This window comes from Chiloscyllium plagiosum, unplaced genomic scaffold (genome assembly GCF_037043375.1).
Source record: "Chiloscyllium plagiosum isolate Xiang-an unplaced genomic scaffold, Cpla_swu_hap1 HiC_scaffold_5, whole genome shotgun sequence".
Lineage (NCBI taxonomy): Eukaryota > Metazoa > Chordata > Chondrichthyes > Orectolobiformes > Hemiscylliidae > Chiloscyllium > Chiloscyllium plagiosum.
Window position 1 is genome coordinate 85,776,527 of NW_028270143.1, and position 27,316 is coordinate 85,803,842.

Consider the following 27,316-nt stretch of genomic DNA (forward strand, 5'->3'; position numbering starts at 1 on the left):
ACGGGGCGGTGTGGTTGATTGGTGCGAGTGTCCAGGAGATGTTCCCTAAAGCGCTCTGCTAGGAGGCGCCCAGTCTCCCCAATGTAGAGGAGACCGCATTGGGAGCAACGGATACAATAAATGATATTAGTGGATGTGCAAGTAAAACTTTGATGGATGTGGAAGGCTCCTTTAGGGCATTGGATAGAGGTGAGGGAGGAGGTGTGGGCGCAGATTTTACAGTTCCTGCAGTGGCAGAGGAAAGTGCCAAGATGGGAGGGTGAATTGTAGGGGGGCGTGGACCTGACCTGGTAGTCACTGAGGGAATGGTCTTTGCGGAATGCGGAAAAGGGTGGGGAGGGAAATATATTCCTGGTGGTGGGGTCTGTTTGGAGGTGGCGGAAATGTCGGCGGATGATTTGGTTTATGCGAAGGTTGGTAGGGTGGAAGGTGATCTTGGGAAGGTTCCGTCCTTGTTACGGTTGGAGGGGTTGGGTCTGAGGGCGGAGGTGCGGGATGTGGACGAGATGCGTTGGAGGGCATCTTTAACCACGTGGGAAGGGAAATTGCGGTCTCTAAAGAAGGAGGCCATCTGGTGTGTTCTGTGGTGGAACTGGTCCTCCTGGGAGCAGATACGGCGGAGGCATTGGGAATACGGGATGGCATTTTTGCAAGAGGTAGGGTGGGAAGAGGTGTAATCCAGGTAGCTGTAGGAGTCGGTGGGTTTGTAAAAAATGTCACTGTCAAGTCGGTCATCATTAATGGTGATGGAGAGGTCCAGGAAGGGGAGGGAGGTGTCAGAGATGGTCCAGGTAAATTTAAGGTCAGGGTAGAATGTGTTGGTGAAGTTGATGAATTGCTCAACCTCCTCGCGGGAGCACGAGGTGGCGCCAATGCAGTCATCAGTGTAGCGGAGGAAGAGGTGGGGAGTGGTGCCGGTGTAATTACGGAAGATCAACTGCTCTACGTAGCCAACAAAGAGACAGGCATAGCTGGGGCCCATATGTTTGCCCATGGCTACCCCTTTGGTCTGGAGGAAGTGGGAGGATTCAAAGGAGAAATTGTTAAGAGTGAGGACCAGTTCGGCCAAACAAATGAGAGTGTCGGTGGAAGGGTACTGTTGGGGACGTCTGGAGAGGAAGAAACGGAGGACTTGGAGGCCCTGGTCATGGCGGATGGAGGTGTAGAGGGATTGGATATCCATGGTGAAGATGAGGCGTTGGGGGCCGGGGAAATGGACGTCTTGGAGGTAGTGGAGGGCGTGGGTGGGGAGTTCCTTGACTGGGGGGATAGGACATAGAACATAGAAGAATACAGCGCAGTACAGGCCCTTCGGCCCTCGATGTTGCGCCGATCCAAGCCCACCTAACCTACACTAGCCCACTATCCTCCATATGCCTATCCAATGCCCGCTTAAATGCCCATAATGAGGGAGAGTCCACCACTGCTTCTGGCAGGGCATTCCATGAACTCACGACTCGCTGAGTAAAGAACCTACCCCTAACATCTGTCCTATACCTACCCCCCCTTAATTTAAGCTATGCCCCCTTGTGTCGAGGTAGGTAGAGATGAGTTCAGTGGAGCAGGAGCATGCTGAGACAATGGGTCGGCCAGGGTGGTCAGGCTTGTGGATCTTGGGAAGGAGGTAGAACCGGGCAGTGTGGGGTTCCCGGACTATGAGGTTGGAAGCTGTGGGTGGGAGATCTCCTGAGGTGATGAGGTTCTGTATGGTCTGGGAGATGATGGTTTGGTGATGGGGGGTGGGGTCATGGTCGAGGGGACACTAAGAAGAGGTGTCCTCGAGTTGGCGTTTGGCTTCAGCAGTGTAGAAGTCAGTCCGCCAGACTACCACTGTGCCCCCTTTATCCGCTGGCTTGATGGTGAGGTTAGGATTGGAGCAGAGGTGATTGGACGGCTGCGCGTTGTGAGGGTGAGAGGTTGGAGTGGGGGAGGGGGATAAACAGGTTGAGGCGGTTAATGTCCTGGCGGCAGTTGGAAATGAAGAGGTCGAGGGCGGGTTGTCCAGGAGGATGCAGTGTGTTGGAGGTGGGCGAAGGGGTCCTCGGAAGGTGGGCGGGAATCCTGATTGTGAAAGTAAGCTCGGAGGTGGAGGCGACGGAAGAATTGTTCGACGTCACGGCGTGTATTAAGTTCATTGATGCGTGGACGGAGGGGGATGAAGGTGAGTCCTTTGCTGCGGACTGATCGTTCGTCCTCAGTGAGGGGGAGGTCTGGGGGGATGGTGAAAACCCGGCAGGGCTGGGAGCTGGGATCTGGTGTGGGTGTAGAGCTGGGAGTGGGGGCGGAACCTGTAACTGGAGTGGCTGTGATGGTGGGGGGAATGGGGGTGGAGTCATGAGCAGGGGTAGTGCTCCCCTCGGGGTCATGGGGGGGTGGGGATACTGACAGTCGGGTCTGTGGGGGGCATGTCAGCAGAATGCAGGTGAGTGGCGCTGGTGGGGGCGGAAGTGGTGGTGACCACGGCAGTAGGGGTGGCAGATGTCACTGAGCATGTGGCATCAGTGATGATGTGAAGGGCGGAAGTGATGTCATGTGTGATGCATGAGGAATTGTGAGGGGAGGGAGTGGTCATGATGGGGCGGAAGTGACATCATCAATCGGTGTGGGGGTGGCAACTGCATCAGCCGCATGGCTAATGGCGTCTCCCACAACCACTTCCACCCCTCACAATTCCTCATGCATCACACGTGACATCACTTCCGCCCTTCACATCATCGCTGATGCCACATGCTCAGTGACTTCCACCACCCCTACTGCCGTGGTCACCACCACTTCCACCCCCACCAGCGCCACTCACTTGCATTCTGCTAACATGCCCCCCACAGACCCCACTGTCACTATCCCCACCCCCCAGAACCCAGAGGGGAATACTACCCCTGCTCATGACTCCACCCCCATTCCCCCCACCATCACAGCCACTCCAGTTACAGGTTCTGCCCCCACTCCCAGATCTGCACCCACACCAGATCCCAGCTCCCAGCCCTGCCGGAGTTTTCACCATCCCCCCAGACCTCCCCCTCACTGAGGACGAACGATCAGTCCTCAGCAAAGGACTCACCTTCATCCCCCTCCGTCCACGCATCAATGAATTTAATATATGCCCTGTGACGTCGAACAATTCTTCTGTCGCCTCCGGCTCCGAGCTTACTTTCACAATCAGGATTCCTGCCCACCTTCCGAGGACCCCTTTGCCCACCTCCAACACACTGCATCCACCTGGACACCCCGTGCTGGCCTATTACCTGCCCTCGACCTCTTCATTTCCAACTGCCGCCGGGACATTAACCACCTCAACCTGTCTACCCCCCTCCCCCACTCCAACCTCTCACCCTCAACTTGCAGCCCTCCAATCCCTCTGCTCTAATCCCAACCTTACCATCAAGCCAGCGGATAAAGGGGGTGCAGTGGAAGTCTGGCGCACTGACTTCTACATTGCTGAAGCCAAACGCCAACTCAAGGACACCTCTTCTTACTGCCCACTCGACTATGACCCCACCCCCCATCACCAAACCATCATCTCCCAGACCATACAGAACCTCATCACCTCAGGAGATCTCCCACCCACAGCTTCCAACCTCATAGTCCGGGAACCCCACACTGCCCGGTTCTACCTCCTTCCCAAGAACCACAAGCCTGACCACCCTGGCCGACCCATTGTCTCAGCTCCTGCCCCACTGAACTCATCTCTACCTACCTCGACACTGTCCTATCCCCCCAGTCCAGGAACTCCCCACATATGTTCGAGACACCACCCACACTCTCCACCTCCTCCAAGACTTCAGTTTCCCCGGCCCCCAACGCCTCATCTTCACCATGGATATCCAATCCCTCTACACCTCCATCCACCATGACCAGGGCCTCCAAGCCCTCCGTTTTTTACTCTCCAGACGTCCCCAACAGTACCCTTCCACCGACACACTCATTCATTTGGCCGAACTGGTCCTCACCCTTAACAATTTCTCCTTTGAATCCTCCCACTTCCTCCAGACCAAAGGGGTAGCCATGGGCACACGTATGGGCCCCAGCTATGCCTGTCTCTTTATTGGCTACGTAGAGCAGTTGATCTTCCGTAATTACACCGGCACCACTCCCCACCTCTTCCTCCGCTACACTGATGACTGCATTGGCGCCACCTCGTGCTCCCGCGAGGAGGTTGAGCAATTCATCAACTTCACCAACACATTCTACCCTGACCTTAAATTTACCTGGACCATCTCTGACACCTCCCTCCCCTTCCTGGACCTCTCCATCTCCATTAATGACGACCGACTTCACACTGACATTTTTTTTTTTTACAAACCCACCGACTCCCACAGCTACCTGGATTACACCTCTTCCCACCCTGCCTCTTGCAAAAATGCCATCCCGTATTCCCAATTCCTCCGCCTCCTCCGGATCTGCTCCCAGGAGGATCAGTTCCACCACAGAATACAACAGATGGCCTCCTTCTTTAGAGACCGCAATTTCCCATCCCACATGGTTAAAGATGCCCTCCAAGGCATCTCGTCCACATCCCCCACCACCGCCCTTAGACCCCACCCCTCCAACCGTAACAAGGACAGAACGCCCCTGGTGGTCACCTTCAATCCTACCAACCTTCGCAAATCATCCGCCGACATTTCCGCCACCTCCAAACAGACCCCACCACCAGGAATATATTTCCCTCCCCACCCTTTTCCGCATTCCGCAAAGACCATTCCCTCAGTGACTACCTGGTCAGGTCCAAGCCCCCCCTACAACCCACCCTCCCATCCTGGCACTTTCCTCTGCCACCGCAGGAACTGTAAAACCTGCATCCACACCTCCTCCCTCACCTCTATCCAAGGCCCTAAAGGAGCCTTCCACATCCATCAAAGTTTTACTTGCACATCCACTAATATCATTTATTGTATCCGTTGCTCCCGATGCGGTCTCCTCTACATTGGGGAGACTGGGCAGCTCCTAACAGAGTGCTTTAGGGAACACCTCTGGGACACCTGCACCAATCAACCACGCCGCCCCGTGGCCCAACATTCAACTTCCCCTCCCACTCTGCCGAGGACATGGAGGTCCTGGGCCTCCTTCACTGCCACTTCCTCACCACCAGACGCCTGGAGGAAGAACGCCTCATCTTCCACCTCGGAACACTTCAACCCCAGGGCATCAATGTGGACTTCAACAGTTTCCTCATTTCCCCTTCCCTCACCTCACCCCAGTTCCAAACTTCCAGCTCAGCACTGTCCCCATGACTTGTCCGGACTTGTCCTACCTGCCTATCTCCTTTTCCACCTATCCACTCCACCCTCTCCTCCCTAACCTTTCACCTTCATCCCCTCCCCCACTCACCCATTGTACTCTATGCTAATTTCTCCCCACCCCCACCCTCCTCTAGCTTATCTCTCCACGCTTCAGGCTCACTGCCTTTATTCCTGATGAAGGGCTTTTGCCCGAAATGTCAATTTCAAAGCTCCTTGGATGCTGCCTGAACTGCTGTGCTCTTCCAGCACCACTAATCCAGAATCTGGTTTCCAGCATCTGCAGTCATTGTTTTTACCTCAGATCATATGAATGTCAAGCGAGTAGAAATTCAATGCTTCATGGAAGTTGCACTGATGATGCTCCCTCCATGATGATGAAACATTTGCATGACAACCCACCAGCTCAGTGAGCAAACCAAAAACCACAAACTGAAGAAGATATTCCAACTGCTCAAGAACTGTGCTAATCCAAAATAGTTCCAATAAAGTGTCATCATCAAGCTGAAACATTAATACCATTTCTCTCCAGAGATGCTGTCTGATCTGTTAAGCATTACTAACATTTTGTTTTTATTTCACATTTCCAGCACCAGCATTATTTTGCTTTTCTATTGGTCCTAATGCAACTGGCACTTCATTACTGCAACAGTGATTCGTGACACTTGGTTAAATGTTCTACAATTGACTGAATGATCTCTTGGGCAAAAAGAATTTCAGTACTTTTCAAGTTACCGGTAGATGCTGTACTCCCAATACAAAGTAACGTATTTAAATATTAATCCTTTACAGACTCATTGATTAGAGTTTTATTAAACCAAAGCCAACAGCACTGGCAAGACTATAGATGACTTGTGACATTCATTTCCCTGGTAACGAAAAAGTTGTGAAAGTACATGTACTCATGGTCCTAAAATAGTCACAACTAGACAGATTTCAGAAAACAAGATCTCAATGAAACATGAACTAAGAAACAATGCAAACTGCAACAAAATGTAACAAATTTCCATTATCTTCTTTGTCACATTGTTGCTCTGTTGGTTTGTTAGTCTAATTAATACAATTTTGCAATGTCATACACTTCAGTAGTCTGTGTTGCAAATTCACTCATAAGGACTGAAGGACAGTAAGTATGCACAATTCCACTTGGGAGCAGCCTCAAAACATGCATTGTTGCCATAATGCAAGATAACACTAGTATTGTCACATGTAAATGAAAAATTATCTTCAACAAGTGGTGCCAGCATATTGGGAAAGGAGGCATTAAAATTTAATCAACAAGATTCTGCCTTTCTACAAGTTGTAGATCAACTGCTAGTCAAAGATTGACCCTAAGTGCTCCACAGAGCAGAGTTCCAATGATATTTGCTGTAGCCAGTTTAGATAGAGTGATCAAGATTATGAACAGAAGTAGCCCATTCAACATGCTCTACCATTCAATGGGATTGTGGCTGATCTGATAATCCTCAACTTCATTTTCCTGCCTTTTCCAGAAAACTCTCAATTCCCTTACTGATTAAGAATGAGTCTACCTCAGCCTTGAACTCCATAGTACAAAAAACCCCCCACAGCTTTGCTACCCTCTGAAAGAAAACATTCTCCCTCATCTTTGTCCTCACTGGTGACCCCTTTCTCTAAGATCATTCCCTCTAGTTCTAGACTCTCCCAAAAGGAAAACAACTACTTGAAACATCTCATATCAAGTCTCGTAATAATTTTGTGCATTTCAGTAAGGCCATCTCTCATTTCTTTAAATTTGAATGAATATGGACCCACCTACTCAACCTCTCCACATATGAAAATTCCTTCATATATGGGACCAACCTAGTGAATTTTGCTGGACTATGTCAGTATTTCTTTCCTTAAGCAAAACTGTTTGCAGTATTCTGGTGTGGTCAGACTACTGCTTTGTACCGTTTTCACAAGAACTCCCTATTTTTATACTATTTTTATACATTCTCTTTGAAATAAAGGCCAGCACTCCATTGGATTTCCCCTATCACCTGCTAAAATTGTATGCTAGCAATTTGTGAGTTACGCACAAGAACACCCAAAACTACTGGATTGCACTTACTGCAGACATTACTTGGCAATTTATCAGAAATCCTTTTGAAAATCCTTCTGCAAAATGCTGCTTTCTTCACCTGTTCTTGCCATTACTAGAAAGAATTTATTCAAGATCATTAAGGCATATCCATGCACAATTCCAATTATTTACAATGTATTTTGCATTTAATTGTTTAACATTGCAGCCATCTGCCTCCACAAGAAAGGGATATTCTTTTTGGTCCATAGTTAGTCCAATGTTTCTTTTGACTACCATTTTTTACCATTAATATATTTACAAAAGACCACGAGGCTGTATATCAGGTTGTCCAAGAATCTATTGACATATATGCTCTTCATTCCCTTTAGTTTTTATATTTAACCTTGTATCTTTTGTTTTCAGCTCAGTTCTCTATAAAATTATGAATCTGATATTTAGCTCCATTTCACTTTTTTTTAAAATCTACCTATCTTTAGACATCCAGGGAGCCATAAATATAGATTACCTTCTTTTCACTTAGTTTGCACTTGCAGTATCTCTTCTTTGAGAACTTACCTTTGCTCATTTACTTTTCTATCTGGCAATTTCAAATCAAATTCACATGGTACAGATTAAATTGTGAAGCTAGTCATCATCCAATTGAATATTTTCAATATGATTTTTCCTTTTCCATAATTATGCTAATGATCAATTTAACATTCCCCAAATACACCTCCACTCAAACATGCTCCACTTACTCAATTTCATTTTCCAGATCTAGATCTAACACTGCTTCCTTATTGGACTAGGAACATAGAAATTAATAAAGTTCATTTGGAGACATATATCCCCCTCTTTTCCCTTAAGACTCATATTTTCTTAGCCTAGACTACATTAGTTGAAGTCCTCCATTATCACTACTTTGCAATTCTTGTATCAGCTGTATAAGAGCTTCTCTAGTGTTCCTTATTTCAAACAAAATAGATCTGAATTTTTCACCCTCAAGAGCATCACGCTCTAGTCCCAAAATAGTATCTTTGCTCAATACAACCAGCTACTTTCACTCTTCATCTCTACCTATCTTTCATGAATATATTGTAGCTAAGTGCTCCTACCTCCCCTTGTTTGAGCCAAGTATTTAAGGCTATTTGCACTTTCAGTTCATCAACCTCATTTACCATGCTCTGGACATTTGTGCAAATACATATTAGTATGCCTATTATCTGCTTCTGTTTGATTCCTACCATATTAGAACTGTATTCCAATATTGTTCTCTCAATCATATTACACAGCTTTCCATCTGGAGGGATGCCAAAGTCTTGAAGATGAATTATATTGGACAGGAAAATGATAATTCTGTTTATATCTTTCAGGTGTCAGCATCCACAGTACTTCAATTTTATATTAGCTGATTTGATTATGTATGCAAATCACTACTACTTAATTGCCAGAAAGAACCCATGAAGTGACGTGCAAGTCAAGTTCAAGAATGAATGAATCAACCGAAGAGTCTTACTGAAATATTACAGTCATAACACATTGTCAAAATGATAATACAGTTATACCTAAGCAGAAACATACAGGAAAACTAAAATTTATATCTTTTCTTTTAAAAAAACCTTAAATACAAAATACTAATCAGCAATAACTAAATCATGCAAGGACTAGATTGTACATTTCTTCTTCCTAACCTCAAAGCATCTCTTAATAACATAAGTAAAGGCACACTCCCAAACTAAAGCCAACACACAAAAGTAAAAACCAACCCATTTATAAATATCTCGCTTGCTTATGTATATTAATCAGCAAAAATATGTCCATCTAACAGGAATTGGGTTTTAAACTGTACAAGTTCAGGACACAAAATATGTTCAATTTCAAACAGAAAAATGTACATTCCTGGAATGGATCTGACCTCCATTTGTTGCTATGGGATACACAAAATAGTTAAGATTGAACTGAGACACATGAATGCTTTGTTTTCAGAACAGCTGTGCTTTTCCATATCCTACTTCTGAGAGTTGGGTCTGGATAGAACTGTATGATTAACTGTTAATTGTATATCACATACAGGCATCTTTTAAAATTATTTTTCTAATTCCAGATTAAGTTAAATGAAATTGGGAAACACTAACCTTCATTGAAACAAAAAATAGAATCAATGTATAAATGATAACAAATAAAATTTAGCAATTGAGAATGAAGCATGGAAGAGCTTTTACCCGGTAAAAGTACAGATGACAGGATTATTTAACCAACTACTGAAATGGTCGCTGTAGACTGGGTCAAAAATTCGATTCTTTAACTGATAGAACAAGTAAGCTTGTGACTAAGAATAACTGCAATTTGGACGATATAGAATAACAATTTATAATTTTTGGTGAACATTCCAGATTTTTCAGCACATTGCAAGACATGCTTACAAAGGAAATATTATCATGTTATTACATAGGAACAGAACTGAAAAAGCAAGATCACCACCCCAAAGGTTATCCTTGCAAAAGCCAAAGTTAAAGCGTTTGAAAATTACACATGTCAGTTTTCAAGACAAAAACAACAGAAAAACCATTAAACTGTTTTCCCATCCCTTTTCTACCCAACTACTCCAAAGCTTTGCAATTTAACAAAGCTTCATCTCCACAGACCTATTTTTCTATGGATATTGAGATTAAACATTTATATGTTTGATGATAACTTCTTTGCTGAATGACTTTTGGGACTGGAAGGATGAAATGTTGAGGATAATCTACAAAACAAAAACAAAATGCATCTTACATGCTAATTCACCTAATTAAATAGAATAGAACAATAAAGAATTGTGATGCAGAATGAAACACAGAATAGAACATTAAGTAGTCAGGAGATAGAAAAAGTAACTGCAGAGATTGGTCTTCCTAAAATTGATCAGTGCAATGCAGTCATATAATTTGGTGTGCTGGTTTTGTGGGGCTCCGTTAAGCAGTGAGGTAAGGTTAATCAGGATACAATGAAAAGAGAATGTTTGCACAGTTATTTTGGAAGCAACACAATATACTTAAGAACTGTTGTGGTTCTGTTCACGGAGTTGGGAATTTGTATTGCAGACGTTTCGTCCCCTGTCTAGGTGACATCCTCAGTGCTTGGGAGCCTCCTGTGAAGCGCTTCTGTGATGTTTCCTCCAGCATTTATAGTGTTTTCTCTCTGCCGCTTCTGGTTGTCAGTTCCAGCTGTCTGCTGCAGTGACCGATATATTGGGTCCAGGTCGATGTGCTTATTGATTGAATCTGTGGATGAATGCCATGCCTCTAGGAATTCCCTGGCTGTTCTCTGTTTGGCTTGTCCTATAATAGCAGTCCTACTATTATAGTCATAGGGGGCTCCCAAGCACTGAGGATGTCACCTAGACAGGCGACGAAACGTCTGCAACACAAATTCCCAGCTCAGCGAACAGAACTACAACAACGAGCACCCGAGCTACAAATCTTCTCCCAAACTTTGAATTAGATTAGATTAGATTACTTACAGTGTGGAAACAGGCCCTTCGGCCCAACAAGTCCACACCGACCCGCCGAAGCGCAACCCCACCCATACCCCTACATTTACCCCTTACTTAACACTACGGGCAATTTAGCATGGCCAATTCACCTGACCATGGCCAATACTTAAGAACTCTGATTGGCTACTGAAGCATTCTTGCAGGGGAAAAAAAAAGCACCAGTAAGCAGACTTGCACCTTCAGATTTATATTAAACAACATCCTTCAATCAAAATATTGACTGAGTTTTCGAATTATTTATTTCTGGTAATTGATGAAAGCTTCTGTGATCCCATAGTGAATGCATACGACTCCCATGCATCTTGACACTCCATTCAGAAACTTCTTTAATATTGCTAGCAAAATTGGGCGTGGCATTGTGGCTCAGTGGTTAGCACTACTGCCTCACAGCACCAGGGTTCGATTGGGTGACTGTGTGGACTCTAATCTGTCCGTGTGAGTTTCTTCCGGGTGTTCCGGTTCCCTCCCACAATCCAAAAGATATGCAGGTCAGGTGAATTGGCTATGCTAAATTGCCCATAGTGTGAGGTGCATTAGTCAGAGGGAAATGGGTCTGGGTGGGTTACTCTTCAGAGAGTCGATGTGGACTTGTTGGGCCGAAATTGCTTGTTTCCATACTGTAGGGAATTTAATCTAATCTAAATGATTTTCATCCTTTCTTATGGCAAAATTCTTAAAAATGTTAGTGGCTGCCCAACTAACAGAGAAAAGAAACTGCACACAGCATTTCCAAACAAAACAACATAGACGTCAAACATAAAAAAAGGTATCGGAATAACTTCCATTGTCTAATTAACAAACACACCATGCATAGCCAGCAGCAAAGTACAAGACTGTTATAACAAATTTTGCTTTAATTCAAGAAAGGTGTTTTGGATAGTGGGATTGCAAGTTAAATGCAGTGATAGGACAATAGAGATACTCAGTCCTCATCGGGAATGACGTCCGTGCACATTGCAAATCTTGAAGCGAGGATGAAAGCCTATTGTGTGGCAATTTTTCTACCTCTCCCTGTAGTGTGATATTAGCAGCCTCCTCCACTTTCATAAAGCAAGATGTGAAGTAAAGTACTTGATTAGTTTTGCAGACATGCCATCTGTCTCCACATGATGATTTACTTTTTTTGGGCCCCAATTTTCACTACAGTTTGGATAGTGGAATGTTTCCAAATGCACTGTTTAATCTGATTCCTATAAAATTTATTATTACTAATTAGGCATAAATGTATTTCAAGTTATTGGCTTTTTAAAATATAATGAAATCTTGCATTTCCTACTGTATTTCCATTTCTTAAACTACCTTTATAATTTCCAAATGGGTAATGATGCATTATTTCAACCAATCTAAGTTCACTTTAAGGAAAGAAATTAAATCTGGTATCATTACCTGGTCTGATCTATATGCATTTCCGGATACATAGTAATGTAATTAACACTAAACTGCCCTTAAACATCCCAGTAAGCCACTTGGCTCAAAGGCAATTAAAGATGGGCAACAAATATGGGCATTAAATATGGGCATCAAAGAATGCAAAAAGTGCTTTACTTCAGATTATTTTTTATTGAATTTGATTCTGTATCATTCCTTCCTGGCAATACAGTAATGATGACTAACGCATATTTACTAACCAAATCATTTTTGTGGTATCTAAAATGACAAGGCCTGTACTTTGGCCCAGCATCAGCACTGCCTTAGCTGATTTGAGAATATGGCCACGTGACCTAAAGATTCAAATATACAAAATGAAAAGCTCATATTTCCACGTATTCCTGTTCATTAAATAGTACAGCTTCATATGTTAACTTTCTAACTGCTAATCATGTTAATACTGAGGTGGTGGATAGCAGAGGTAAATTCAAAAAAGGATTATTTCGCCTGATCCCATCATGAAAAGCAAAGACATTCAAGTCTGCTCTTTCTGGGTTATTTGGGCAGGTAACTTCTGAGGTTTAAAACCACATTCTCAGTAACATTTGGATCTCAAGTTGTTCATAGAATCTCAGAATAACAAACTGGTACAGTGCACAGGAGGCCACTTTTCCGATAGTGTTGGCACCAGTTCTCTAAGCATTTTAGTTTTGCCAATTTCCGGCTGTTTCCCTGTAGCCCAAGACGCCTTTTCTGTTTAAATAATCATCCAATGCCCTCTTGAATGCCTTAACAGAACTGCCTCTACCACAATACCAGGGCAGTGCATTCCAGATCCTAACTACTTGCTGTGTTAAAATGTGTTAAAAAGTATTTTCTTACCTTGCATTTATTCTTTCGCAAAACACTTCAAAATTGTGCCCTCTTATTCTTGATCCATTTACACGAATTAACAGTTTTCCCCAAACGACACTGTTTAGAACCTTCACAAGTTTGAAAACTTGCATCAAGTACCCCCTTTAGCTTTCTTCTCTCCAAGGGGAACAGTTCCAATCTCTTTAATCTTTTTCATAAGTACATCATCCTTGGAACCATTCTGTACTTTCTCTAATGCATTCACATTCTTCCAGAATGGGACCTAGAACTGTACCAGTGAACTCTAATCGGTATTCTATATCAAGCTCATCATAAATTCCCTGCTCTTGTACTCTGTGCACTTATTAATGAAGCATAGAATGCTGTATGCTTTGTTAATAGCGCTCTCTATCTATCTGTGACTTCTGTACATTTGCACCTAGGTCTCTCTGCTCCTGCACACAATTCAGGACAGTGCCCTTTATTTTATACTGTCTTTCCGTTCTTTGTACCAAAGTGTACCACCTCACACTTCTCCACATTGAACTTTGTTTACCACTTGCCAATGTCCTTTTGAAGTTCTATATACTAGCATTCCAATTTAGAATTTATCTACCAATGAAGAAACAGTATGAAAAAGAGCTCAATCCAATCTGCCACCTTCACAAATTACAGGAAGAACAAACAATCATATAAAATGTGTAAATAGGATGAAGTTGCCTAGCTTTGAGGAACAGATTATCTATCCTTTACAGCCCTAGATCTTGGCTATTAATTGAAAGACCGTGCCTTAATATTAATCAAACAGGCGCAAGACAACCACCGTTAATAGCAATGTTCCACTTGATACGCATAAACAAACTGAGGAAAGTGGTAGCAGCCAAATTCATTGCATCACAGTTGGCTCTATTGTACAAGAGACGAGAATAAACAGTGGGGATGCTATAGTAATAGGAGATTAAATAGTAAGGGGAACAGACCGAAAATTCTGTGTTATATTGTCTCTTGGGTGCTAGGGGTAAGGATATTTCAGCGTGAAAGAGGACATTCGTGTAACAGGAGGGTGAACAGCCAATAGTTGTAATACACATCAGTACCAACAACATGGATGAGATGAGGTCCTAAAAGTTAAGAAACAAGTTAAAGAATAGGACCTTAAAAGATTGTGATCTTATTACTGCTTCTGGTGCCTCATGCTAGTCAGAATAGAAATAGGATATATTGGACTAATGTGTGGCTGGAGAGATGGTGCAAGAGAGAGCATTTCAGATTTGGGGGCATTAGGATTAGTTCTGCAGGAGATGGCAAATACAAGCTAGACAGGTTGCACCAGTGCAGGACCAAAACTGATGTCATAGGGAGAATGCAGTCAGAAAGGGTCTAAACTAAACTGGCAGGGTGGTGGGAACCTATTAGAGACGATGAATGAAGGCACTGAGAGAAAGATATCTGGTGAAGTAGAATCTGTATGGGTTATGCTCAGAACCACGAAGGAGTACAAAACAATGGTAGAGGATGTTTATATATCCCCAAAAGTTAGTAGTAATAATGAGGAATGTAATAAAAAAGGAATTAAGATTGTTATTCTAAATTCTAGTGAATCAGAGTGGGGGATTTCAGAATTCATTAAACTTCTAACTGGGTTAGATAGCTCAATGTAGGAAAGAATTTCTCGATGACTGTGCAGTCCCAGAATTTGGGGTCACATTCTAAAGATACGGGGGTAAACCTTTTGGAACAGCAAGGAGAAGGAATATCTTCACCCAAAGAGTGGTGAGCCCATGGAATTCTCTGCCACAGGAAACTGTTGGGACCAAAACATTGAAGGCATTTTAAAAAAAACCTGTAGATATCATTCTTAGGATTAAAGGGATCAATAGGATATCGGGAGAAAGCAGGAATAGGGCACTGAATTTGATGATCACCATGATCACCATCATGTTGAATGGCAGAGCAAAATTAAATAACTGAATGACCTTCTTTTGTTGCTACATTTGATATTTCTGTTAACGTTCCATTTTCTTCTCAGTGACACAACATTATTTGGGATGGGGAAATGTATGGTATTTTCCTATCATGCCAATACTCAGAAAGATGATGAAAACTTGGATGTATTGTATTTATTAGAGAAAGTTTGGACTGCAGATGCTGGAGATCAGAGTTGAAAGTGTGGTGCTGGAAAAAATGATTCCTGATGAAGGGCTTATGCCTGAAATGTCAATTCTCCTGCTCCTCGGATGCCACCTGACTGGCTGTGCTTTTCCTGTGTTGTATTTATTTTCAGTTCCAGAGCACATAAAATGCTAGCAAAACACAATGACATATTTTAAATTAATGACATTGTAAATATTCCCTATTTGAACTGATCATGTTGTTACCTGAATTGAATTAACACAGGATACCATATAGGATGCCATGTGACATAGTTTCTCGTATGATAAAGCTTCACTAAGTGGAAGCGGTTTTGTCGCTCATGACCTGAGTCTCAGCAAATAACAAAAAACTAGTTATAATTTTGTAGATGGTAAAGTATTCTATTAAATCTAATCTAAAAAAAATCCCAAAAGAACAGAGGAAATCAGAAATTGCTGGAAAAATTCAGCAGCTCTGACAACATCTGTAGAGAGAAAGCAGAGTTGACATTTTGGGTCTAGTGACTCTTTTCAGAACTCTTTGGGTCACTGGACACGAAATGTTTACTGTTTTCCATAGAAATTGAGAGACCCACTGAATTTTTGAAAGAATTTTTGATTTTATTCTAATGAATACTCATTATGCTTTAAATATGAACAAAAGGAAGTCTTTTTAATCTAAAATTTAATATTAATTACAGTCAGTTCTGCTACAATGAGTGTTTCTTCAGCGTGAATCAGCTTTAATGCGATTGAAGAACTTAGACCATTATTTGTAGAATGCAAATTTTCCTTATCTGTACTGGCTATAATGTGATTTTGGTCCCATTAGTTTAAATAGCTGGTTATTTTGTAACTTCCCTATAATGTGAGATCTATCACATTATAACTATCACGTTATATAAGAACCAACTGTATTAGATCAATAAAGTATTTGTGGAAGGCTAATGTTATTGGAAACCATGAAAGATAGATGTGTTCTCAAGCATTTTACAGTACTGGTTAAACCTGAGCTGACCAAGAAGATAGAAGTTTTGACTGGTTTCATAACATCCTAAATTTTGACTGTTGAAGAGAAGATTGCCACATCCAGTTATTTAAAGCTTCCAAATCTTTAGCATTAAACCCAATTTAGCTTTCCACATGTGCAATCTACTATCGCACTGCTTCATACACTCAAAACATCTTTCCTCTCAAAAATTAACTGTGCAGCAAAACCAAAATGTATAATTCTGTTTGAACAAAAAGTGAAATGCCACAAAGTAAAATGTTTCGTATTAAAAAAAACAAGCCTATCATTGTAGTTGTCACAAATCTTGAAAAATTTCCCCATGTCCCATTATGTGCTGGAAAACCACACTGTGAAATCAATTGCAGTGGGAATACAAATCACAATAAAAAAGAAGTAAATTATACTACGGCTTGATATGAAATGATAGAGAATGTCAATTAGGACCCTACAGTGTTTTGAAGACTTGGAATACTCTCCCAGCCATCTGTTATTCCCTCCAATAGGTTAGTGACACCAAAGACATTTGCGTGCATATTTGCTGTTGTTTCACCATCGCAAGGGACTTTCAGAACATAGTTTAAAGTACTGACGTTGCATTTTACCAGCTCAGAATTTTATTTTAAACAGTAGCAGTTTCTAGACCAAGTGGCAACTTACAAGCACTTTTTTTTTGTGTACTCGAAACAAGATAAGTCATTGCTGAGGAACAGAATGTCTCACAACTTTGAAGCATTCAGCCACACCAAACTCTCAAGTCCTTTACAATGCAAGACAGATGTTGTGCAAAATAACTTTGACTCAGCTCAATAACATGTCTTATTAATACCAAATCTCAAGGATCTCACCAATCACTGCCAACCCTCACCCTTTTCACCACTAGGGTATTTTCATCTTTCACACTAGCCACACTGTGTTTTGCAGCTGTTCATTGAATTTGTGGTTAATTGCGTTGCACAACCCATGCCTATCTGGAATGATCATTTTAAATTGTTTTAACTGAAGTTCTGTAAAATCAGAAACACAGTTTAAGTTTATACCAGTCTTTACAAGATTTAAGACACAAAGTGTTGAAATAAAACTCTGGGCAAGAGATCACACCTTTAGGATGATCCTTTTAAAAAACTGTTCAATTTATACTGTTCATTAGCAAATCCAGAACTGCAGGAATTTCTGATCCATTGCAATTGTCAACCACCCAGTCTCTTTTTAAATGTTAACCTCATAAAAGGGCCACAGCAAGGGAATAAGTACTTCATTCTGTTCTCAATTTTCTATGTCTTAGCAACTGAATACAGAGCAAGATAAAAAGATCACACTCACTTATTGTCATGTAGATTTTGAATCACTGTGACATATTTAGCATTCCTGAAAAAAGATTGCATTTTGAAGCATTTTGCCTTGCACTCATCTGGACTATTCGCAAAAATACCAACGTAAAGTGAAAGCAATGTTTGCACTGAAAGGAACGTATTAATTGGTTCACTAGTGCATTGTGAATTGAAAAACATTAAGGTAGAACAGTCCTACAGCCTGATGGGATCTATTCCAGGATACTGAAGGAAGAAAGGAAGGAGATCGCAGGGGCCTTCACTGAGATCTTTGTATCCTCTTTAGTCACAGGCGATATCTCAGAAAATTGGAGCATAGCCAATGTTGTTGCTTTATTTAAGAAGGGCAACATAGGTAATGCAGAAAATTATAGGCTAGAAAGCCTTACAGCAGTGGGAGGGAAATTACTGAAGAGGATTCTTAGGGACAGGATTTACTCACATTTGGAAAAAATTGGACTTATTAGGGCTAGTCAGCATAGCTTTTTACAGAGGCCACATTTCACAAATTTTATTGAGTTTCTGGAGGAAATGTCGAAGATGATTGATGAGGGTAGGGCAGTGAGTATACTGTACATGGACTTTATCAAAGCATTTGACAAGGTCCCTCCTGGCAGGCTGGTTCAGAAGATTAAGTCACATGGGATCTATGGTGAGTTGGTAAGTTAGATACAAAACTGGCTTGGCCATAGAAGACAGAGGGTAGTCATGGAGGGCTGTATTTTTTAAGTGGAGATCTGTGACCAGTGATGTTCCACAATGATCAGTAATGGGACAACTGTTATTTGTAATTGTATATATGGCCTGATTAATAAATTTGCAGAAAACACAAAATTGGTGCACTGTGGATAATGAGGAAGGTTTTTAAAGGATATAGATCAGTTGAAAAGTTGGTCAGGGAAATGGTGTAAGGAATTTAATTTGGACACATGGGAGGTGATGCATTTTGGGAGGTCAAAAATCTCCTCTTCTGAAGCCAACAACTTATAAAAAAGTATGGTTCCTTTCAGTGTCTGTGCAATGGTGAAGTGTACATTCTGGCATGCTCTTTAGCCATGGGGAGCATCATAATCAATTCTGTCCTCAACCAACATCCACCTCCTACGGGTTGCCAGATTAGAAGTGGAAACCAGACTAATTTTTTACTTTCCCTAGAACAGCCGTAGCAGTCATAGTGCAGCAGAGACCATTTAGCTCAGAACAGTTAAGGGATTGAACCCAGGACTTTCTTGATCTTTAGTTGAAGAATCTCAATTTGCTGTGCATTTAATATTAGGAAAGTCTCCAGGCAAAGTGTTCAATATTTATAGCATGGTCAAATATTAGGCAAATAAGAGTCAGAGATAAATATAAAAGTTGAACATTTTTATAGGAAGAATAAATTCAATGGAATGAATATGGGTAATTTTATTTTTTGCGGGAAACAAGATCACTGGAAGCCAATGATGTAAGATAGTGATTAAGAAATCCAGTAAGGAATTCAGAAGAAATGTTATTACCCAGCGACTAGTAAAAATATCCAGAGAATGGTTAAAGCAAAATAGTATAGATGCCTTTAAAAGAAGATGAACAAGCATGAGAGAGAAGGGAATAGTGGGTTAGGATGATAGATTCAGATAAGGAAAAATTGTAGAAGATAAAATCAGAGCATAAATTTGCTACATAAACCAAGCACTCAATGTGACTTGCCAGCACCACATTTGAGACCCTCTGCAGGATTTGTGCAGAATCAAAACAACACTACAATGAATTAGTTGGGTGCTGTATTTTGCTTGAGATGGCAACATTGGAAATAGGAGCAGGATTAGCCCTTTCAACCAGATAATGGCTGATCTATCTCAGCACCATTTTCCCACACTGTCCATAAATCCCCTCAAATCTATAAAATTTAGAAATTTATAAACGTCTATCTTGAACTTACTTCATGACTGGGTAAAGAAATTCCTCCTCAATGGCCTAAACTTTACTCTGAAATGGTGCCCTGCTTCTAGATGACCACAGCAAGGGGAAACACCCTTTTTGCACCAATCCTGTCAAGCTTTGTACAAAAATTGTACAAATGAGATCATCTCTTATTCTTCTAAACTTTAGAAAATATACAGGCCCAGTCTCCTCAGTCAACAATCCTACTTTCCCAGGAATCAGTCTAGTGAACCTTTGTTACACTCCCTCTATGGAAAGTAAGTATAAAGTCTAGAACTGTCCATTATTGTCCAGGTATCAAATTAAAATCTTCATTTTAGCTAATTTAGATTACTAGCTGCTATTCAAGAAGAAAGGAGGTTTCCTGGTATTGTAACTATCATTCCTCCAGAGATGTTATTTAGCCATTGCAACTGTGTCAACTCTTTAAAACACTTCCAAAGCTGAATAACTGGACATTCATCGAATGTAATATTTGGAGGATGTAAACATGTCATTCAACAGCTTTGCTTAATAACAAAGCAGATACAACACTTCAAAAGTAATTAACTGATTGTGACACACTGTGTACAGTGTTGCTACGTGCAATGATAGAACAACATCAATGCAATTTTCTTTGTTTTTTTTAAACAAGATGCACGTACGCACTATCATTGTCCCTTCCTCTCCTGACAATTTAGCTCATCAGTACATATTTACAATATGCTTAAATTGAACCCAAGACAGGTTTTCACCACATGCTCATGAAAGTGAGGCAGAGATTTCAAAGCAACAAGGTAATGAGCTAAATTGTATCCTGCAACAACAATCAATAGAGTTAAGCAATGAATAATTCTTCAGTTTTAAAAGTACGCATCTCAAAATAAATATTTCAGATGACAGTTTTCCAAAAAAATAGCAAATCAGTGCAGTTGTCCACAGGAAGTTAGTGCAGTAGCACCATTTACTGTTATAATTTTAAGCATATTTAAAATCAATCTAAACAGCTGATAGTAATATGGAAATTATCAACACTAAATAGCGTTCTCAAATTATCAATGACATATGTACATAATGTGAAATAAACAGAAAAACAGCACAACTGGAGAAGTAGACGTGTACGAGAAATAAAGAAACTGCCCACATCTAGCTATCCAGAACTCCCTGTACCTCAACTGCATGACTCAAAAAGTGAATTCCACCATATTAACCAAGAATGCAGTGCTTCAAACTGAAATACCAAATGGAAGAATGGACAGAAATGTAGACTACATCTTTTATGAATCTTCTTCACAACTGCAATCACAATATTAAGGTATGATGTTTTCATTCCTTTCAAGTCAGTCAGCATCACAATTGCAACCAATTTTCTGGAGGCCCAATATAATTTTAGACAATATAAGTCATCTCACTCAAGAAAAGAATGCGCATCAAGGGGGTGTGGCTCTATTCAAGATCTGGAAACTTTTTCACAATTTTCACAAGGTATAGGGTGAGAACAGACAGCAATATAGATGAAGAAACATATTTCATGTCCTCATTTTAATATGACTGCAAAGATAACCAAGACTGAAAAAATTATTTTCCATAAAATATGAATGTTTATGAAATAAAAATTAAATGCACAATCTGTTTTAGCATTAGGTTGCCCATATGATCACAGAACAAGACCAAAGAGAACTGATCTTCTTGCAACACACACCATTACACATCAAAGGAAAGATAAGTGAGTAGTTTAGCAATTACAGTTTCAGGAAGTTGGCCTCTTTTAGTAAAAGAGAAATAAAAGAAGAAATTCACCAGAATCTGCAGGGAAACTAGTGGAAATCATTGAGAAAGGAAGTTGAATACATCCAAAAATGAAAAAGAATATTGTAACTATGATGAAGCCACTTTTTACCAATCTGAATGAAATTTACCCTCCTTGCACAAACTTCTTTGAATGAAAAGTACAAAGGATGAAACTGAAACAACTGTATTTTAATTCATTGTATACTGGAAATGAAATCATCTGGGTGCAATCAGATGTCAACACTATAAACAAGATCACCCATCCAATGAATTGTATCAGTGTCTGTTGGTCATTGGACAGCAATAGTTTATCATGTGGGACGAGCTGCAAAATAGGCTCTGCCACCCGGAAAGTAAATGAAACCAGGATGAATTAAAATAGCTAAAATTAAAGGAAAAAGAATCAGTTGGAACATATTACTTTTATTGTCATGTTAAGTAAAGTTAAAATAACCAACAGAGAAAGAAACAGGGGCTAGGATTTTCCATGTTAAAGTATGATGCCAAACGGGTTGTCATTTATGTTGTGGTCTGGAACAAATTATCATATGTAGTGACATGCTTCTCACTTCATTATCTATACAAGCAAAATGTTGCCCAAGTAACTCAGCAAATCATTTGGAGTGAGCAAGGTTGTCCTTTGGGGACATTGGTATTGGCATCACATTTAAAGCGTTTTACCAACTGCAAACTGGGAGCATCAAAAGAAACTTGAATTGGTCCCTACTCACCCCCCCCAAAAAAAATCCCTTTATGATTCCATAGAAGAAACAGAAGCTTCACTCACCTCAGTGATGTCTCCTTCGTGGCTCTGTGGGGTACTGCCTTGATAACGACATCCTCTTCTCTGGGAATGGCACCAGGAGGAATGCCATTCAGCTGCTAGCTAAGTTGGAAGCCCATGGAATTCAGGGAAAATTACTGACATGGTTCAGAAATTAGTTTAGTGTCAGGAAACAGTGTTGGAGTAATGGGTAAGTACTCAAATTGACTACTGGCATCCCACAGGAATCAGTGTTAGGGCCTCAATTATTCACAATATTCATTATGCCATTATCAAAACCATTAATAAGTCAAATATCCAAATTTTCTGATGACAAAATTGGGCAGCATTGCAGATGCTGGTGAAAGCAGCATAAAATTACAACAGGATATTGATAGATTTGATAAATGAACAAAGCTATGGCAGTTGAATTGCAATTTAAGTGTGAGGTTATCCATTTTGAAATGAGAAAGGATTAAATTAGGCTTTTTAAGAAGGCACAAGGTTAAGTACAGTGGATGTCCAATGGTGGCTTCAGGTGAATAGCTCTTTAAAATGCCACGAACAGGTGCACAAAATAGTTGAGACGACTAATTGAATGCTGGCTTTCATATCTAAAGGGCTGGAGTAGAGGGATACAGTTGTTCTGCTGCAGTTATACAAGCCTTTGTTTGTACTCGAAGTGTGGTCTATGAGCAGATCTGACCACCTTACCTTACAATGAATGCTTCAGCCCTGGAGTAAGTTTGATGCAGGTTTACAAGGATAGAACCTGAACTTCAGGGATCAATTTATGAGGAGAGAGTAGACAAATTAAGCCTTTATTCTCTAAAATTTAGAAGAATAAGGAGTGACCTAATCAAGGTCTTCAGAGTATTAACAGGGAAAAATTGTAGATAAAGACGTATCATTTCCACTGTTTGAACAAGGGGATATGGTCTAAGAATTAGGGCCATGCCATTCAGGAGAGATGTTAGAAAGCCCTTCTACATGCAAAGCGTAGTGGAGATTTGGAACTCTCTTTCTCAAGTGGTGGTCAATGCTAATTCAATTGCTAAATTTAATTCTGAGATTTATTACTTTTTATAAAGCATAGACATCAAGGGATGTGAGCCCAAGGCAGACATATGGATTCAGACCACAGATCAGCAATGATCTTTTTGAATGATGGTGCAGAGGCTCCATTGACTGAATGGCCTACTCCTGTTGCTATGTGACTCCTAAGTGACAAATGGCAATTCAATGTTAAACATGTGAAATGATCACTTGTAATTAAAGAATAGAGAAATGTCAAGTGGTAAGAATTAAATGGAGTGAGGTTCTCGATCCAACAGTGCAAAATTGCTCAATATAGTAAAAGGTGAACAAATGAGGCCAGGGGAAGACAATGGAAATAATAAAGGAAATGTATATTGTAAAACTGATTCGGATTTCAGCTCTTTAATCTATAACACAACCTGACCCTAATTGATGGATGAACAGGTCCCATCTTCTATGTCTCAGATTTGAAGAAACTTATGTAATTTATTTTCTCATGTAACTAACTAAAGGTAATAAAAAGGCAAAGAAGATAGCCTATGATTGTAAACTTTAAAAGAAGCAGAGAGGAAGGTTGCCATTTTTTCTCCTCTCAAACGTGTCCAAAGAGTATATTCAATCTCATCAACAAGGCAGTGTATATTAAGTCAGCAAGAATTCAGAACCAAGACAGCTTCCGTTTACACACTGTTGCCAGTATTGAGTAGCTTATCATTTTACCACATCATTTATTTCCACTTACAATACGTATAGATTGTTCTGTGGGTGCAGTGCAATCTGCGTGCCTTGAAGTAAAAAGAAAAACAATGCTTGTATACTCTCTAAAATGTGATATTTGTACTCACTATCCATTTTAGATTTAGGCTTTTAATTCCTCACTGTATTCTGACACCCCAGCTACATTTTCATACTCAAGTTGCCTTTGCGAAACATAGTGAAATGGTCCAGGAGATGAAAGGCACTTCATTTGAATACTTAACCCATTTTCCTGAACCCGAGGATGTAAAAATCATTGTCCTTTATCAGCCATATAACTGAGATTTACCATACATAAACTGAAAACATAAATCGGTAGTTCTAGAAAATATGATTTTCCAAAGAGATATCTGGTGTGTTATGGGTCCATGCCTTATTTGTTTTTGTATTTTTTTACCTTAGATATCCTGGTTGGATTCAGTGACAATAATCAATTTAACAAGTAATCCTCAGGTCATTGATCATATGCAAACACACCATGTCCACAACTTAAGTGCATTGAAATATTTCACACTAGTTTTAAATTGTACTAACCCTCCTAAACTGTCAAAAACCAAGAAATACATCTGTTGCAGATAGCCTCAAAACATTGGCTTCATACTATTTACTGTCTCATGGTAACTCAATCACTAAGCAATTCACTATTTTGACGATGACTCATCTGGTAGCAGCAGTCTCACTTCTGTGCAACAAGTTAAAATCCAACTTCCCCAGGACTTGACCACAAAAGTCAAAATTACTACTCCACTGCATGCTGTGCTGTACTGTACTGAGAAAGGATTGAATATCAGAAATGCAGTATTTCGGATGACTGTTAAACAGAGATCCCATCTGCCATTTTGGGTGGATGCTAAAAGTCCAATTTTGAAGAAGAATAAGGAATTAAACCTCAGTACCCTGGTCAATATTTATCCTTGTAATCAATATCATGTGAACAGATTAACTGCACATTTACACATTGCCGCTTGTGAAAGTTTGCTCAATTTGGCTGTTATATTTTCTAAATTACAGGTGACTATATTTCAAGAGCACCCAAATAGACAGTAAAGAACTTTGATATGTCCAATGGTCATAAAAAGTGCTATATAAATCCAAGTCCTTCTTTATACCCCTCTTAACATGGTGTTGGACAATGCACCAAATTGATAGGAGGACTCTTTAAAAAAAACTAGAACAGAGTACAATAAAAAACTGAAATAAAAACTAAGTGCTGAAGAAACCCAGCAGGCCTGGCAGCAGCTGTGGAGGGAGGGGGAGAAGTAATGTTTCCGTTTCAATATGGCTCTTCTTCAGAGCTGAATTCCACACATAGTGCCAGATTTGAGTTTTGCTGAGGTGAAAATTAGTCAACTCAGGATGGGGCACTAGACTAAGTTGAAATAAAAGTACCAGAATCTTAAAATTAAAATGAATGAGGAGCAAATGTGAGCCAGTGAGGGTGATGTTACTAGGGCCATTGTTGGTCAAAATAATGTCTATGGCTGCTGTGAATCATATATTATTCCTGATCATCATACATGCCCCCAGCTTCTGGATAATTATAAATTAGCCATCAATAACCTTGTTGTACATTAAACTGTTTAAAAAGGGTAAATATAATAGAGCATAAATAGAACAGCAGAAAAATACATTTTCGTCACAGAAACCATGGATTTTTGTTCGCATGCCAACAGGTTTGAAAGAGTGGGAGGTGGGCACACACAATCTAGAGGTGGCATTCCCAATACCTATCGATCCACCCCTCAATGCTATTTTACCAAAAACAGGGTGGTACTGGGCAGCCCACCTGACCAAGTCAATTGAGGCCCTTGGCCCAATTATTGTCAGCCATTGTATCATTAACCTTCCCTCCATCATAAAGGTAGGAAGTGGGGATCCAGATTTGGATGGACAAGCGACAGATTACATATGCACCATAGTAGTGCCAGGCAATAACCATCTCCAGAGAGAATCTAATCAGCCCTCCTTGACGCTCAATGGCATTACCATCACTGAATCCCCAGTTATCAACATCGTGAGAATCACCATTGACCATAAAGTGAACTTGACTAGCCATAGTTCAGTACTAGCCATACTGTAGGTAGTAACAGCAGGACTCAGGCTAGGAATCATGCAGCGAGTAAAACACCTCCTGCCTAGCCAAAGCCTCTTCAGTATCTCCAAATGAAAGAAATGAGGGTAATGGAATTCTCTCCACTTATCTAGCTAAGTGCAGCTCCAATAATAATGATTCTATCGAGGTCAAAACAACCTGCTTGATTGCCACATCAATAAATATTAACTCCCTCTATTTCCAGCGCTGAGCAGCACGCACCACCTAAAAATGCACTGATTGCACACAACTATAAAGGCTTGTTAAACAGCACCTTCTAAATACATGACCACTATTATCTGGAAGGACAAGGGCAGCAAATATATGGGAATGCCACAACCTGTAAGTCCCTCTCCAAGCTTCCCATCATGATGAGTTGGAAATAAATCCTCATTTCTTCAAAGCCGCTTGGTCAAAATCCTGGAACTCCTTCTCTAAGGATATTGTGGGTCTATCTACAGCACATGGACTGCAGTAGTTCAATAATGTAGCTCACCATCACTTTTTCAAGGCCAACTGTTGATGGGCAACAAATACTGGCCTAGCCAGTGTGATCCACATGCCAATAATGAATTTTAAAAAGTTCGCAATTAATGCTACTTAACAGTACATCTCACCACCACTGGCATTTAACCAGCAGAAGAGACTGAAATGAGCGGTTAACCCAACAGGTTTCCCTGCATGGGCTAGTGATTAGGAACACAGAGTCCTCCTCGATGGCCCCTCATCCCAAGGTGTTTCCCCACCTTAATATCCACCTTTCCCCACAGCCTATTAAAACCAAGCCCCTCACCTGCCTTGTAAGACACCTTCACCACCTACCTACCCAAGCTCTGATCCAGTGCTGAATACCTCTTCAAGACTTGAGCACAGCACCTGCAAAAGCCACCACTCCTTCTGGCACTGTTAACACTGGAAGCTCACGACCTCTGTCCTGTCTAGGAGGAGTCTAAGTCCCACTTTCTGGGTGGAGTCCAACCTTGACGCTTAGAATGACTCTTAGAATAAGGGGAACAGCTGCTTTCTGTCCACCTTGTACACACTCAGTATGTTAAACACCTCCATCAGGTACCTCCTTAACCTTTGCTACTCAAAGTAGCATGGAAGGCATGAAAGTATCAATGTCAAAAGATGATGGTGCAAGTAAAATTATGATAATTGAACAAGAAACAAATAATGCTTCTACCGGAGAATCAAAACCCACCAACTGCCATCTGAAAAAAATTGAGGTAAGAGTTTATGATCTGAAATTGTTGAAATTAATGTTGAATCCTGAAAATAGTAAAGTAACTACTTGAAAGATAAGCTGTTCCTTAAGTCACATTGAGCTTTATTGGAGACTGGATACAGAGGTTGCAGAGAGTGCAAATCAAAAATGAAGGGTGACTGGAAACTTGGATCATGCTATGAACATGTTTGGTTTCTCCAAGGCAGAATAGACCATCATAAGCTACAAGTTCATGCATAGGGTTATGAAGGTAATG

General features: G+C 40.9%; 1 protein-coding gene across 3 annotated transcripts in view; it reads right to left on the reverse strand.

Annotated features, from left to right (window-relative positions):
• Positions 1 to 27,316, reverse strand: part of pip4k2aa (phosphatidylinositol-5-phosphate 4-kinase, type II, alpha a) — a 246,388-nt gene that overhangs the window by 201,926 nt on the left and 17,146 nt on the right. The gene's annotated exons all lie outside the window — the stretch shown is intronic.